The 15317-nt window shown below is 41.1% G+C and overlaps 1 protein-coding gene across 4 annotated transcripts in view; it reads left to right on the top strand.

The window, feature by feature from the left end:
• Positions 1-15317, top strand: part of MARK1 (MAP/microtubule affinity-regulating kinase 1) — a 57294-nt gene that overhangs the window by 932 nt on the left and 41045 nt on the right. The gene's annotated exons all lie outside the window — the stretch shown is intronic.

Below are 15317 nucleotides of genomic sequence, written 5' to 3'. Positions count from 1 at the left end.
GCCGCGGCCGCCCCCTGGCCCGCCGAGCCGGGCCGGCACCCCCGCCTCAGGCTCTTCCATGCGGGGCGGGTCCGGCGCGATGGGCTCCACGTCGCCCCAGCCCGGCGGCGGCCCCGGGCCTCCCCGCAGGGTCGGCGGCCGGACAGCCCCTTCCACGCGTTGTTGGGCCGGGCCGGGCCGGGCTGCCCTTATATGTACTTGGCTGGAGCCGGCGGCTGCGGGCGCACACGGGCGGTTGGCTTCGGTCCCCCGCCGGGGAGAGGCCTGCGGCCCCCCGCGGGCTGCGGGCCGGGCTGCCCTGCCTTCAGGCGACCCCCAGGATGGGCACCCGCCCTGCCTGGGTGGGGGCACCCACTCGTGGGCCTTCGGTCTGCCGGGCGCTGGGCCCTGTCTCGCCTGCCGGGATCCAGCCGTACTTGCTCTTTGTTTGGTTTGCACCTCGGAGATGGTCCCCGGCCTCGCTGTTGCTGTATTCCTTCCGCCGTTCTGCTTTGTGCTGCTGTCTGGGAGAGGCTGTCGTCGTGTCCTTGGTACCTCCCCAGTTGATTGTTTGTATCTTCCTTTGTGCTCTCTTTAAACATCTTTGCGCTCTTCCTCTGCTCCGCCCGGACTTGATGGAAGAGAAGCGCAGTGTTGTTCTCCGTTGCAGTGGTCTTCCTGCAGAAAATGACCAGTCTTGGTTAGGATAGGTGGTAGACCTGAGAGATCTTAAAATCCTGGCCTGTGTCTGGTCCTGTCCATTGATGGTGATTATTTAAATAGGCGGTAGCATGGGAGGTGTGAAATTTGCATCTTAGGTGAGGGGACCAATGTTAGAAGAGGTATGTTTGGAATGTGCACTAGATATCGCTACTTGCCTTTGGGAAGGTGGCAGAAGGTGCAGAAAAAGGAGTCATATGAAATTTAATGCATGCAGGCATTGCACCCAACCTTTAGTTGAGTGGAAAGTGGGTTGAAATCGGTTGAAGAAGATGCTGTTTTGTATTGTATCAATCCATGGAGGTACTGGCCAACACTAGGAGCTCATAACGTTTGTTACTGTGCAAACCAAAGCAGCAGTGCCCGCTGAATAGGTTACTGAATTATATGAAAGGAAAAGTATGCATGAGAAGAGGATTTGGAAGACAAAGGTAACAGAAATGAAATAATATAGTTAAAGAAGTGAAACCCTAGCTTGGTGTCTTATTATAATGAGCTTATAATGAGTATCAGTCGCTCAGTGGAAGTTGAATTGACATAGCTGGTTCCTAGTTGAAGCTTAAGGCAGGTAGATGCATTTGGTATGTCCTTCATAGACTGATGATCCTGTATTAGTGTCAGAACGAAAGCGTGTGCTTGAGACGAAATTGAAAGTTTAGTTAGATTTAACTAAATGACAAAGTCCAGGTTTGAGTGATGCATGTTACTCGTGAGTCTGCATTTCAAGTGTATATAGGAATGTAGATGAGAGATGACAGGAAGGGATAAGAAATATGTATGTATCCAGTAATATAGTACATAAGAATTACAAAGCACATTTACACAAGGCAAATGGAAATATTCTCAAATGTCATCAGCTTCTATAAAATGAAAACTTCAATTAAAGTGTTAGTAGTTCATTTAGAAAATACTGTGCTACTTTTGGATGCTTGATTTTGACACCTAGAGATAAGTAAGGATTATTTTATTATTTCAGAGAGTACATGGAGTATCTAAAAAAAAAAAAAAAAAAAACAATTTTGTACAGGATATCAAAATATTCAAAATTGCACATTTGGTCCTGAAAATCTTGGTGTGAGTCTGTAACCTAATACCAATAAATATACTCCTTCAGTCAGATCAGCAGTAAAGAGTTGTGCAGCTCTTTGCAGGAATTTCCCAAACATGCACAAAATAATTCTAGCGCTGCCATCAGTATGGCCTCTGATGGGTTCCAGAGCAGAGATCTCTTGGAGGTTGTTGCTTCTGCCCTCTGGGGAGCCTCGGGAAGCCCTCTCCAGTACCTGTGGTCTCACTCACCAAAGACCTTTTGCTGAAGTGGCCAACGTGGGATGGAGGAGGAGGAGGAGGAGGAGGTTGGTTGCTGACTTCCCGAAGAGCAGCATTCCTGGGTTTAAAATGGACTCTGTTAGGGTGAGGTGATACTCTTAATTTACTTTTAATGTGCTTCCTCCTGCTAATAAACGCTAATGGACTGGGTAAGTGTTTATGCTGATGGGCCTTGATACCCAAAGTTTGGCCAGTCAGCTCTGGGTAACTGAGGTGGTGAGAAGTTGTTGGAAAGAGTGAGGAGTTAGAGAGCAGCATAAATATAAATGATTTTGGCCTGGTAAATAAATCCATCTTTGTAAGGCATATTTCCAGTTCCCGAGTACGTATATTAGCAAAGCTCTCCCAAGTCCTGCAGCTAATGGTGATCTTCAGGAGAGTGCTCTTCTCTTCCCATCTCACACACGTGGCCATCTCGGCAACGTTGCTCCATTGTGTGTCTCTCAGGGGACAGAGTAGCTCTGTATCCCAGAGGGAGCTGATGGATGGCTCTGGGTACAAACCTTCGTGCGTGCCCAGCTGCGCTGTGCACGTGGTGTGAGGTCGTCCCATGAAATCATGGGGAACTGCCCCACCACCGCCACCCCTGCCGCTTGTCAGCTGCTTTCAGTGCTCTTTAAAATGGAAAATAAATAAAATTTCAACGTATGTTCTTCTCAGTTGAATATGCAAGCGTATGTTCTGTCATTTGGGAAAAAAGAATTACAATAATTGGTTATAGCACCTATCATAAGAATATGCATTCCTGGAGGAATTATGGGAGTTCCTGGGGGATGGGTGAAAAATGTGCGTATTTCCATAATTCTTTATGCCTTTTATCCATCAGTGCTCTTTGAAAATAGTCTAGAAGGGGTAATATTGTGTAGCAGATTACTCGATAAGGTCTTATCAGGAAGCTGGAGTGAAAGGTATAGGGGCCACTGACAACGGACAAACAACAGGTGGAGGGAAACGGCGGTTGTGAACAAGTCAGGGTGTTATAACTGATAGGTCTGCTCTACAGAAATTCACACCCTTTTTTTTTTTTTTCTGCTGCCTTTCCCTTTTTGCTATTCTTTATGTCTCCCCGTGCTGCATTTAACTTTTCTAGCGTATGTCCATAAATATTTTGCATTGGAAATGCTATTTCTCTTTCATGAAAGCTATGTTTAAGGAAACAAAATAGAATATGATTGTCAGGCAGTTATTCCCATTGAATGGTTTATTGGGAAACTTGGGGAAATGAATGGGTGGAGGCAGTACAGTAAAGATTATTTTCATGCCTATTACCAGATTGATTTCTTTCAAGTGAGGGGGAAGAGTAGTATTTAAAATAATAAACTTCCTGTGTTTTGATTTTGTACGTGTCATTATTTACAGCTTTTCTTGAAGCTGTAAGGTGGGCTGCAGCAGGTGATGTCTCGGTGTGTTCAGACCCTTGCAGCTGGGGTTAGTTTGGGTGAACTGAGCTTCCCATCGCTGCTGAGGCTGGAGGAGGAGAGGAGTGGGAATCCAAAGCTCTGAGCTAGAGCAGCTCTTTTGTTTTCATTGAGTTGGTATTAATTGAGGAGAGAGGGGCTTTTCTGTTTTTTCCCTTCATATTGTATTGCATCATGCCATTAAATTATGGGGTGGTTTTCCTGAATACAACAGTAATAGATTCTCTTACATGTTTTTGGGGAGCTTTCTATAAGACTCAGACTCAACAGTCGGCTGTAAGCTACTTGCTTTAGTAAAATTAATAACGATGAGAATGCTGTAGCTTGCTTTTTCTGACATAAGAACCTCTTAGTCTGGCACAAGAATACATTTATTTTTTTTCTATAGTAAGTGTAATTTAATTTTTTGACGGCATTACTATTATTTGTGAAGGAATTACTATTTATTTGTGTTGTGGTGTCACCCCTCTAGCTAAGTTTTAAGGCATTACTTTGCTTTGTGCTTTTTAGACACGTAAAAGTTGTTAGTTCTGTTGCAGAGATCTTGCAGGTTCAGGGCGGAGGCAGGAGCCATCAAGGCAGGAGCCCGGGACGGTGACGCCAGCCGGAGCCGAGGAGGAGTGTGGGAATCCTGGTCTGTCTGACCTCGCCAGCACCACGTGAGAGCGATTGAGAGGTGTCATGGCAGAGGGAGTTTTAAAGGAAGGATGATACAGTGCCCTATGATCACGGGATTTCCTTCATTATCAAACAGATGATTATAATTTTGACACACGCACACCCGTTTGTAGCGTAGCGAGGGAAGGTGATATCTTGGATGCCAGCTAGTGTGGGTGTGGTTAAGGATGACTTTCTGGTAGTGGGGGCTACCAGGCAGCTGCATTTTAAAGAGAAAAAAAAATTGATCAGGGCAAGAGAAGGAAAATGGAATGGTCAGGTTGGGGTAATCATAATTATACCACGTTTCATTTCTTTCTTTTTTTTTTTTTTCCCTTCTGGATTTGCACAATAAGAACACATGGTTTTGATTTGGACAGAGGGGGCGTGGGAGAAAGTATCTGACAAGAATTCCTTCGTTCAGTGCCTTGAGCAGAAGACTGGCCTAGTTTCCGAGCCTTCTGGGTTCAAGAGTACAGCTGTATCTTTCTTATCCATAGGAGATGGGCTGTAGCAAAGTGGAGAATGCCTTTCCTTGTTTTTTCTTGATCATAAATACACCATTAGGTTGTATGTTTGTTTGACTGGTAAGAACAGAGCATGTTCTCCTAATCTTATTTTGAAGGTTTGTGTTTTCTCTCTACGGACTTGTTTGGTTTGTTTGTTTGTTTTGGTTCAGGTCTTGAGCTTCGATGTTCAGAGCATTATGCGTGGAGAGAGAGCAAGGTACATTTTGGTATGAAGTATTTTATCCATTTTGAAATTAACCTTCCAAGTGAATCATAGAGAGCCATAGCACAGCTGATAGAGACATTTAGTTTCATTTTTCTTCTGTAAAGATAAATATTTTGGAACAAACAAGTGAAATGTAGGTTCACGCTTCAGTGTTCTTTCTCAGCATTGTGAAAGAGTATAAAAAGTTCAGAAAGAGTTAATACAGTTTGATTGTACTACTTGTTTCATTTCATAGTTCATGGGGTTTGGAAGTTCATAGGTAAACATAAAGATACATTGTGGTTGGTGTTCTAAGTACTGTCCTTACGTGATCAGTGGAATTGGACACTGAGCTAGAACAAGGAGATGATGTTCCATGGAGTCTTGTTACCAGTGGGGTCTCTACCCTCGTATTTTTCTGATCACACGGACTTATTGTTTATATTGATACAGCTTTTTTTAATTTTTGAACTCTGCACTTAATGTTTTCATCATCAGTAAAGGTAGGATTATTTTTTCCTGATGACACCCAATTATATTTGGAAATTAACATTTTTACTATAAACATGATAAGTTTCTACCATCACAATTACTGTTATTTAGCAAAGGTAGCTCCTGCTAATTTCTAAGTGGTATCAATTGTTTAAACACAGAGAAAGTAGTAATTTCATTTCTCTTTTAAGTGCAGATACAGTGATTACTGTAAAATTGCATTCTCAGCGATTTGTGTTTGCACTTGCAGAGTTTTTTTTCTTGTTCTCAGAGTTCAATATAGACTAGCCTTAATGTCTTACTGATGTTTGAGAAAGAACTTTAAACACTGCTTTCCAGTAGAGTGGATTCATTGAGAAACGATCCTGTAGAAAGGAGAGATGATTTTACTATTAATGTGGAGCTAAAAATCTATAGTGCGATTAAAGCCCTGAGACAGATTTCCTACAGATTTGCCTACTAACACCTTGAGAGTTTGAGCAAACTTTCCAGATTATGTGGTATCAGAGAAAAAGCATTTTCTTGCTTCTGTTTAAATATTATCTATATCATCTTTCAGCAACTTCAACCTTGCTTTTTTGTTTGGTTTTTTATTTAACATACGTTTCGGCTCTCTGCTGCCCTCCAGGTTAAATACACTACTTGTAAGTTGCTGCAGACAGTGACATGTTTCAAACTTAGCTTATTTGTGTTATGGTCATGACACAATCTATTAATTTTTGTCATTGTTGGAAACACAAAGCTTGCTTTTTGTGGTTTTTTTTTTTTTTTTTTTTTTTTTTTTTTTTTTTTTTTTTTTTTTTTTTTTTTTTTTTTTTTTTTTTTTTAATCTTTCTGGAATTTCAGAATCACCAAAACCATTTTTCTTTTGGTGGGTCTTTATTCTCAAATGTTTGCTGACCTCTAGGTAGTGGTAAATTGAGAAGAAAAGTTCTCCACAGTCAAATGTTTCTGAAAACAACTAATGAAAGCAGGAAAGTTCCATCGAAACATTCATGTTGTGCAGTGTAATGAATATAATGAGTATATAATGCAACTGAATCTGAATTCTAATAGTAAGCTCTTTCTCCACATCAACTACCAAGCCTGTTTAATTGTTAACATTTTTCTACTTTTTTCACATTCTAAATTAATGGTTTTTTCGTGTTCTGTCTGCTCAGTGCTAGACTGAGCTTTAAATTGGGCCAGTTGTATTTCATCTAAGAAAGAAAACTTCTCTCTTCTGCTTTTGTTTTTGGTTTGGTTTGTTGTTTTTTTTTTCCTGTGAATGGCTTAGTCAGACAGTAAAATCAAAGGATTGCTGAGATCTCAGTGTCAGTTTAAGGCTTCAGAGCTGAACGTCGTGACGCAGCTTAAACAGTTTTGGCGAGCATCCTAGCGCATCTAAGGTTAAACATTCCAAGAATAAGATGGTCCTTGTTCCTAAGGCAGGTTTCCCTGTGCTTCTTCCATCTTATTTTTTCCTAAGTAGTGACCAAGCATGCTGTAGCTGTCATGGTGAAATAGTTCAGGGAGAAGTATCGGAATGTACTCTCTGTCCTTGTCATAATCCTGCTTCTTTTTCAACTGAGATGCCAGTTGAAAAAAAAAAAAAATAAGTTTGGCTGTTTGCTTTTTGGTTTGGGGGTTGGTTTTTCTTTTTTTTCAGGCCAGTGTTTGGTCAGGGATTTCTGTATGTATGCTTTCAAAGAAAGCACCGAGTTCTGCTGAAAGACACATGTTCACAGTCATAGTAAGGTGGCTACACAGTTAAATTCAGCCGGGCTACAATTACCCTTTAAAGGAAAGAACTGGGGGTGCTCATGAAGCAGTGCCATGGTTTAGGCTGCAACAATTGATCAATAGAGTGTATTCCTATAAAACCCAAAAGTGCAGGTTTTCTGTGTCTCTCTCTAGAACAGAAGATCATCATTTTATTCTAAAATTCTCGATCTTGTCAGGACGGCTGATGGACAGTCAGTCACTGGACATCACTTAAACCATGGTGGAAAGCAGGGTCCCTTCTGCTGGAGTGAATGCATTGTCTGAGTATGTTCAAGTTCTCCCATTCTGTTGTTTGTTGTATGTGGATCCAGGAAAAAGTAATTTTCCTTCTTCTATCTTGCTGTTCCCGTGCTTGTGGGACAGCTTAGGTGTGTGCCGTGGGTGTCACAGTGAGAAGTGGGCTGCACCCTGCTCACGTTAGCGTCCACGTGGCTTACAGCAAGGTGACTTCTGTAGAGGCTCCTGCTGAGCTGTGGAAGGTTTAAGTGCTCGGTACCAATGGCTCCTGGCCCTCTGTGTGCAAACTAGTTTAAGTCTGCAACATTTTATAAAAGTGTAAGACATGTTATAGGAACCTACATTCATAATACAGTAATACAACATGTTTTGAAAGAGAAGGATTATTTTTTCTTCACACTTGCTTTCTTCAAAAGACTGGCAATATATCAGAAAGGAATTTTGGTTACAGTAAGCTTTAGCCAGTTTCACTGTTGTAATTTCCAAGCTGTGTACCAAGTCTAAAGAAGCACTAGCAAAATACCAAAAAGCAGTAAAACGTTCTTTACATTGTTCAGTCATTTTGAATGCTCAGTAACTATAGTGCCCTGATAAGTGTGTTCCTAGTCCTAAAGGTTTCTCAGGTAAGGATTGATAAATATGGCTGAGCTCTAATGAGGAGAGAATGAAACACATTCCTGACTTCATGTCAGTGTTTGTCTTGTTCATTTTAACCCCAGTTGTGTGTTAGCAAGAAGTGGAATAATCTGTTTTACGTTCAAAAATGTGGCCTGCAGAATTCACTAAAGTAGAGAAATGTTAATTGGAGCAGAAAATAATATCCAAATTTGTATTTTGAGTCAACATAGGGCTCTTTATCCAGTTGTCTTGCAGAACTGTATTTTAAACGTATATAGTTGTGATATGGATGGCTTGAATAGTAAGACAGAACTTTGTTTCACCTCTAACAAAAGCACTCCTGTAGTACATGGGTGTTCCCGTAGCTGGACGTGCAGAGTTATGGGACAGCCCATGGCAGTCTTTTGCAAGAGATAATATTAACGATAATATTACTGGTAACAAAGTCTAATAGTTTTTGTATTATAAAGTAATAGTAGTGCATGATAACTTTTAAGGTACCAAGCAGAGACGAAATTAGGCAAGGTTGTTAGAGAGAAGTGATACCTTCCATTAGGCAGATGTGGCTGGAGAAAACAGATGAGATTTGGGTAGCTGCAGCTCCAGCAGGGTTTGCTGGAGGGTCTGCTGCCCGTGGCCAGCCTGGCTCCCCAGCCAGAGGTGGAGCAGAGGCAGTGCAGGCTTCACCCCAGCAGGAGCAGGGTTTTACTGCTCCCCTTGGCCTCTGGAGAAGGACCCACTGCTCATGATGCAGTAAAACACGCTCCTCCCAAGTGAAGGCACAGCCTTAGTGCCTGCCACAGAGCGCTGTTTCCAGCTCTCTTGGAAGCCTTCCCCTGGCTTCCTCTTTTCCCCACTGCTGGCTCTTATCTTTTGCATCTTAACCCAATGCTTAGGAAGAAAGTAGAAGAAAAATAAAGTAAAACATCTTTTACTTGTCTCCAAGCAGCATGCTTTTTACAGGGGAAAAGACCATTTATTTGTAACCTTAAAGTTAAAGGTTATATCACATAGACCATTTTTCTTATTTAGTCCCTCAAATATTTGACCAATTTCGTTTTAGACCTGATGATAGTTTATAACCTGCCATCGCAGCAGCTTTATCCTTCCGTAGTTCCCAATATCCATCTTTCTGAGATTCCATTTACCCATCTTCATTAAATTGCTGCCATTTAATACCTTTGATTTCGTACCTTATCATGTTCTTGCCCCCCCATCTTGTTTTCCCCCACATTTTGCTTACTAACGTGCTTTTGTGCTTGAGCTTGTGGACTAGTTGCCAACTTCCTTCTGCTTCTCGCTGTTTCTGGGACCTTTTCCAGTTTTGCTCATTTAATGACATAAGCAAAACCAATACAGAGCTTTGCTAAAACTACGTAATTGTAGCTCCTGTTTATCCTTCAAGTATTATCTTTTTGTATGAATCCCAGGGAGCATTTCAGTATGGGAATAATCTGAGCTGTAAAGTGAAAGGGAGTGAAGAAATGCTTTGCTGTGGGTGGCTGGGGGAGTTGGTTTTGTTTTAGAGGCTCTTCTTGAAATTATGAGCAAAAATGATTGTTACAACTTCAAATACTTGTCAGTTAGGCTGTATTTCCTCAATCTGCATTGCCTTCCCTCCCCCTAGTAAAGTTACTGTGCTTTCTCCTCTCAGGTAACAGCAGAGAATAACCAAAGCTTTACAGTGGTTACGTAGAAAATACAGTTTTACAATGGTCTTTGTAGAGCGAGGTTTTCTTCATGAACTCGGTAGATATGTGAGGAATTTAATGTGCGGGAATGGCAGAGTTGGGGAAGCGAAGTACGGGGCGCACTGCGGGACGTGAAGCTGCCGTGTAAACGACTGACTGGTGCCTGAACAGTAAATGTCTGAAATTCCTTTTGAGAGTGCATGCTTGGCTTCAGTAATGTATAAGTATCTTTCTAATTCTTAGATGTTTCTGTCATTACTTAAAATAAGCAGAGGCATAGCTCAAAAATTCAGAGAATCTCGCGTGTTAAGAAGAGTCTGATTTTTGCCGTGGAAATTACCTTAGCCTGTTAAATGCTGCATTGAGCTCTTACAGAGGATATGGTTGTTTTCCACAAATGGATTACATGTGTAATGTATTTACTCATATCTCTATTCCAGATAATGTTATCGATTGAAGGTAATAGAATTCTTTAAAGCATTTGGGTTTTTTAGTAATTTTTTTTCCAACAGTAATCAGATTTTCTTCTCCCTGCAATTATTACAGTAAGAACTGTCTACCAGTGGTTTAAACGCTCCCTGCAATTATTACAGTAAGAACTGTCTGGTTTAAACAAGTCAGGAAAACGTCATTTCTTGGTGAAGGACTAAAATAGTACTTTCTGCTTAAGATCAAACTCCAGAAGGAATAACAATTGTAATCATTCAATACAATGAGATGTATACAGAAAATATTAATAATAATGTCTCTCAGTAGTTTTGACCAGGCATACCCACGTATAATAACTTTTCAAATTTCCTTTTCTTAATTTGATATTAAGTGAATAAGACTGGCTGCTCTTTGGAGTTCTTTCTTCCCATGATGGATGAACGTAAGATGCATGTGAACAAAGAAAATTTATGAAAGCATTTCACAATGAAACTCTTGCTCCATCTACTGCATCGTCCAGAAAAATCTTATCTACAGAAAGTTGGTGTGAGCAATGAGGGTCGAGCTGATACAGATGCTGGAGTTAGTCAATGGAAGATGTAATTATTATTGGAGAATGTATGCCTGCAGCAGTGTTTGTAGACAGGCTCAGGGAAATCTAATCCCTCAACCTGTGCAAAGCAAGTAGACTGATAAAATAAAAACTGTATTCGAAGGTCCTTTATAAGAAAGCTGCAGTCTCTGTATAAGCAAGAATAGAAGTAAATTGCTGATACCAAAATCAAATTTGATGTTTTCTAAATACTACAAGATAAAATATTTATTACTATTATTGCTGCTGTTGTTATTTGTTTGTGTGACCTTTTGTAAAACTGTGTTTTGGTACTGTGTACAAGCTTTTTCACTGTTACTCATTAAATCCATTTCCCAGTGGTGTATAATATTTTGTTTAAATAGAATTATTTTCAAAATAAGTAGTGTCAAACCTTCTTGAGTAGCATAGAAGAGACAAACTGGACTCCTGTATCCATCTGTTTGTTTTCATTCCCTTCACATAATAATTACTGACCTGAAGAAGCTGAATTAAATATAGCACTTGACTATTAGGCTAAAGTTATTGTGAAAAAGTGAAATATTAATGATGCATGAGCCATTTTCCTAATATTGTCTTGATTTAATTGAAGGTATTTCTGAGGCTACCTCAGTGATAAACAGCAAAAAGAGGAAAGCAAACTGGGAGATTGTCAAGTATATTGGCAGGTAGTACAGTTATCATATATTGGAGTTAATTTTCCTCCAGATAATTTTTCAGACAAAGTAGAAAGCTGTGCCTGATTTCAAGTCAGTTATTGGGGGGCAAAAGTGAATAGATTCTTTGTTGGCTGCTTGGTGAAATGAAAAAGATACTTAACACAATAGCTTTCATCCCCTGCGACTGGAAGGGTTCTAGTTAGCTTGGTAAATTAAGGGAAAAAAAATTACAGATGGGGTTCCCAGTGAGGCTGTGATAATTTAGGAATCGCAACATACTGCTCTTTCCTCCTCTGTTAAGAGGCAAGGAGCATCATAGGACTGTGGATGGGAGAGGCACCCTTGGCAGGCTGATGGTGGAAGACAAAACATAACTTTGCTGTCTGACCCATCCTACGACTTGGAATAATTCAGTGACGTCCATTTGAAATCTGCATAAGGATGACTCCTTTAAGGTTTTGAGGATGGATTCCCAGTTGCTGGTAGGGAGTCCCTGTCACATACTGCCGTTGTCCTCAGGTTCCTATGACTTCTCTGCTTTCCTGACTTTCCCTTTGGTAAGACTAAATCAAATTAATTCCTGCTTTAATATGAGACAGCATCTGATTAGGTAAGCCCCCACAGTTGGGGATTTCCAGACTGCAAGATACCTTGCTCAAGCATTATCTGAACTAAATCATAATTCTCTTTTTTTTTTTTTTTTGGTACCTTTTTTTCTTACTTTGAGTTTGGCAGCTTGTTTTAATGGCTATTCATTTTGAATACATATTAGTTTTGTTAAACCCTTTAATCGTAGATTCTTTAGCTTGTATTCTTAAGCTTTATCCATATGTATATATGCACATTATTTCTTCCACATTTTCCTACCTTTTTATTTTAATGGGCTGGGTAAATCCAGCATCTATTGTTTTTAATATTTCCTTTGCGTCCTGTGATGTTTTTTCTTCCACTTCCTCTGCTCACTTATGTAACATGGATTGTTTCATTTGTTATGTTCATTCTTTTTCTCATGCTTGGCTTTCACATCTTAGCTATACTCACACGTGATTTCTGTTTATGATTTGAATTTAGTACATTGACAGGTACCTATGGTACATGTGTAATTGTCAGTATTCATTGTCTACTGTATTACTGCATCTGCCAGTTTAAAGCATATAAAGAAATATATTCTTTTTTTTCTAGCTGTATTAGGTACTTTGCAAAATCTTTGAGGGATATTGCTGCTGGTTGCCTCTTCTCCCCCCCACCTTTTTTTCAGTTTAGCTTCCTAGTTCCACATATTTCTAAAGTGCTAAATCATGGCAGTTTGTAATCATAAATAATTGAAGCCCAAAGGTTAAAAAAGGTGGTTGCATGAGTTGAGAAACAAGGGACTCTGAGGAGATTGTGGTCTGAGCTCTGTGAAGAGCGCATTCTTTGATCGTAAGATATGAGCTGGTCCAAGGGGCATACGGTGTTTGGACAGCTTAAAGTTAAGCGTAAATCTGTGTGAGGTTGGGAATATATTTGCTAAGTTGAAATGTGGTGTAGCATTATCCACATAAGGGTAAATAGTTACTACAGCCCAGCTGAGGACATTTTATTTGATCTGTTAATTAATACTTACATGAAAAACAGGGCAGAGCACTCAGCAGAAGACTGTCTTCATTTTCCTTTGGGTTTTTTTTTTTGAGTTCACCATGTACCAGCTGGCTTGCATACATCATCATAATCTTGTGTGTAAAACGTGGTTTATGCTTTCAGAGCCCAGCTAAGTTTAGTGGTGTCCTTAGAGCTTTACGTGCAGCTCCCACCCTCAGATCAGGTTCTGCTGGGCTGTTCGTGACAGACAAACCCATTGTAACTGGGTGCTGCCGGTGTGCAGGCTTGTTGCTAGATGTGTCCTATGCCATCTACGGTGCTTCCTTCTCTTAGGAAGGTGGTTGGTTTTCCTGTGCCAAAATACATATTCCTCCCCAAAGTCAACTTTTGTATCGATGCTTATGAAAAAAAAGTATGTCTGCAGAATGCTGAGCCTGCTTATATCCTGGCTTAACTATTGAAACTGCATCTCCGTGGCAGGCAGTAGGCACTCTGCACTTCAGGCTTCTGAGGTGAGACTTTCTAGTGACAACAGAAGGTCTTTGCTGCAGAGAGAAGGGCCAGAAAATACTACCAAGCCTTCAAGCTGAAGAAACTAAGCCAGAATGCTCTAGTGCAAGAGGCCATGGAAGTGCTTTCCAGGTCAGGAAGGGTGCCCTGGTCTGCCCCCCGAGGCTGCAGCTCCTGTAGAAGGGCATGAGGTGGGCCCTATTAATCTGCTGTAGGGCTGTGCTTTTCTTTTCCTTTTCTAATTCTCAAAATTAAGTAGTTGGTTCCCCAACTACTTTTAGATACGTTTGTGTTGTACATACTGTTTTGTACGAAGGAAGACATTAAGATGAGTCTCTGTACCCTTTAGATTAAACTTCCAAGATCCATAAACGGTGTATGTCAAAGGAATATTGTGAAATCCTTCTGAATATTGCATAACTTCATTTGAAACATAACTTGACATGATCCTCAAACATTGCAGAGTCCTGCACTGCCCTACAGTTTCTTTTCTAGGACATGGGTGCATCAATTAGTATGTATTGCTATCAGGTTGGATATTTTAATTGGTCATCTCATCACTTCTTAGAAGCAGGCTTTTACTTCAGAAAGTTAATAAGACCTTGAGGTAAAATAGTCTTCAAAATAAGATGGTGATCTGTCTTGATGGATTCATCATTGGATCCATTGGATGGATCCAGTAACAGGGATGTAAAGACTTTAGAAGTGCTGCCAGCTTGCTAAAGGAATAACTTAATTTTCCCTTTCATGTAACAAAAGTGTTAAGAGTGCTTTGCCCATGTGTGTCACTCCTAAAAGGTAGCTTCTTAAGGTTGCATTTGTGTGCTCTTCTGTTTCACATACCCATGCAGGTAAAAAACACAAATAAGCCTACTTGTTTGTGGGATTTCTTTTGTTTGGTTTGAGGATTTTTTTGGGGTTTTTTTCCACCAGTCCTGCTGTTTTTTTACCTTGTTGTGGAATAGGCATAAGTATCTCTTAGCTAAAGTTTCACTACTGGTGTCAATTTGCCTCTGGATTATCAAGAAAAGTGGTTTCCTTTTCCCTGTTGTTCCTGTCCTGCTGGTGTGGCCTTCCATGAGAGCTTAACGTGAGCTAGTGTGGCCCCATCTGAATGGTTCTGGGTGTTCCTCATCCACCTCGGGCCTGTGCTGGTGCTTGGGCGTCTCTCTGGTTGGCCATGTATTCCAGGAGCTGGAGGTTCCCCTGGCAGGGGAGCTGCTGGGTTCTGTCTGGCTGGGCTCCCTGTGTCGGCTGTCTGTCCTGCTGCCCCAATGGCAGGGCAGGCACGTCAGCAGCGTTGGCTGGGTTTCAGTAGCCATCATGCCACTTGTGGCCTCTTCCACAGTCATCTTAGGTATACAGTGGGCAAGGAAAAAAATTCCCATTTCATAAACGTTGACGGGAAGAATGAGTTGTGATGCAGAGCCTGGTCCCAATTACCTATGTGTACGCTTTCCTTCTGCAGAAAAAAATCCTCCTCTGGCCCAGAGGACGGGTTGTTTGATCATGAGTATCAGAGACACGGAGCTCTGTAATCTGGTCCCTCTTTTGTGAGTAAACCCTTCCTCTCACTGCTGTTCTTCTCATCTGGAGGCAAGCCTCAGGTTTCCAGATTGTAGTCTCCAGACTGTAGAAACAGCCCTTTCCCCTCAGTTTTGAAGTTTGATGTGAAAGCATTTTCCATTTCTTGTACTCCTGCAAACGTTTGAGAAGCTCCATGTGCCTGACACGATCCTGAACCGTAAGTTGTTTCATGTCTCTCTTCTCCTGCCTTTCATCAGGCCGGCTGAAAAATTACCTGGCTGCATCGTTTATAAGTGCAATAAAAACTACTGCCAGTTTCCTTTGCCAGAAGTTTCGCTTTCTGGGTGTGTTCGGTGTGTTCCTGTTCTTGTTTGGTTGGTTCAATTAACGATCAAATTCT

This window comes from Calidris pugnax, unplaced genomic scaffold (assembly GCF_001431845.1).
Source record: "Calidris pugnax isolate Ruff unplaced genomic scaffold, ASM143184v1 scaffold24, whole genome shotgun sequence".
Taxonomy (NCBI): Eukaryota; Metazoa; Chordata; class Aves; order Charadriiformes; family Scolopacidae; genus Calidris; species Calidris pugnax.
The sequence above is the reverse complement of the archived record's forward strand: the minus strand, read 5'-3'. Positions and strand labels throughout refer to the sequence as shown.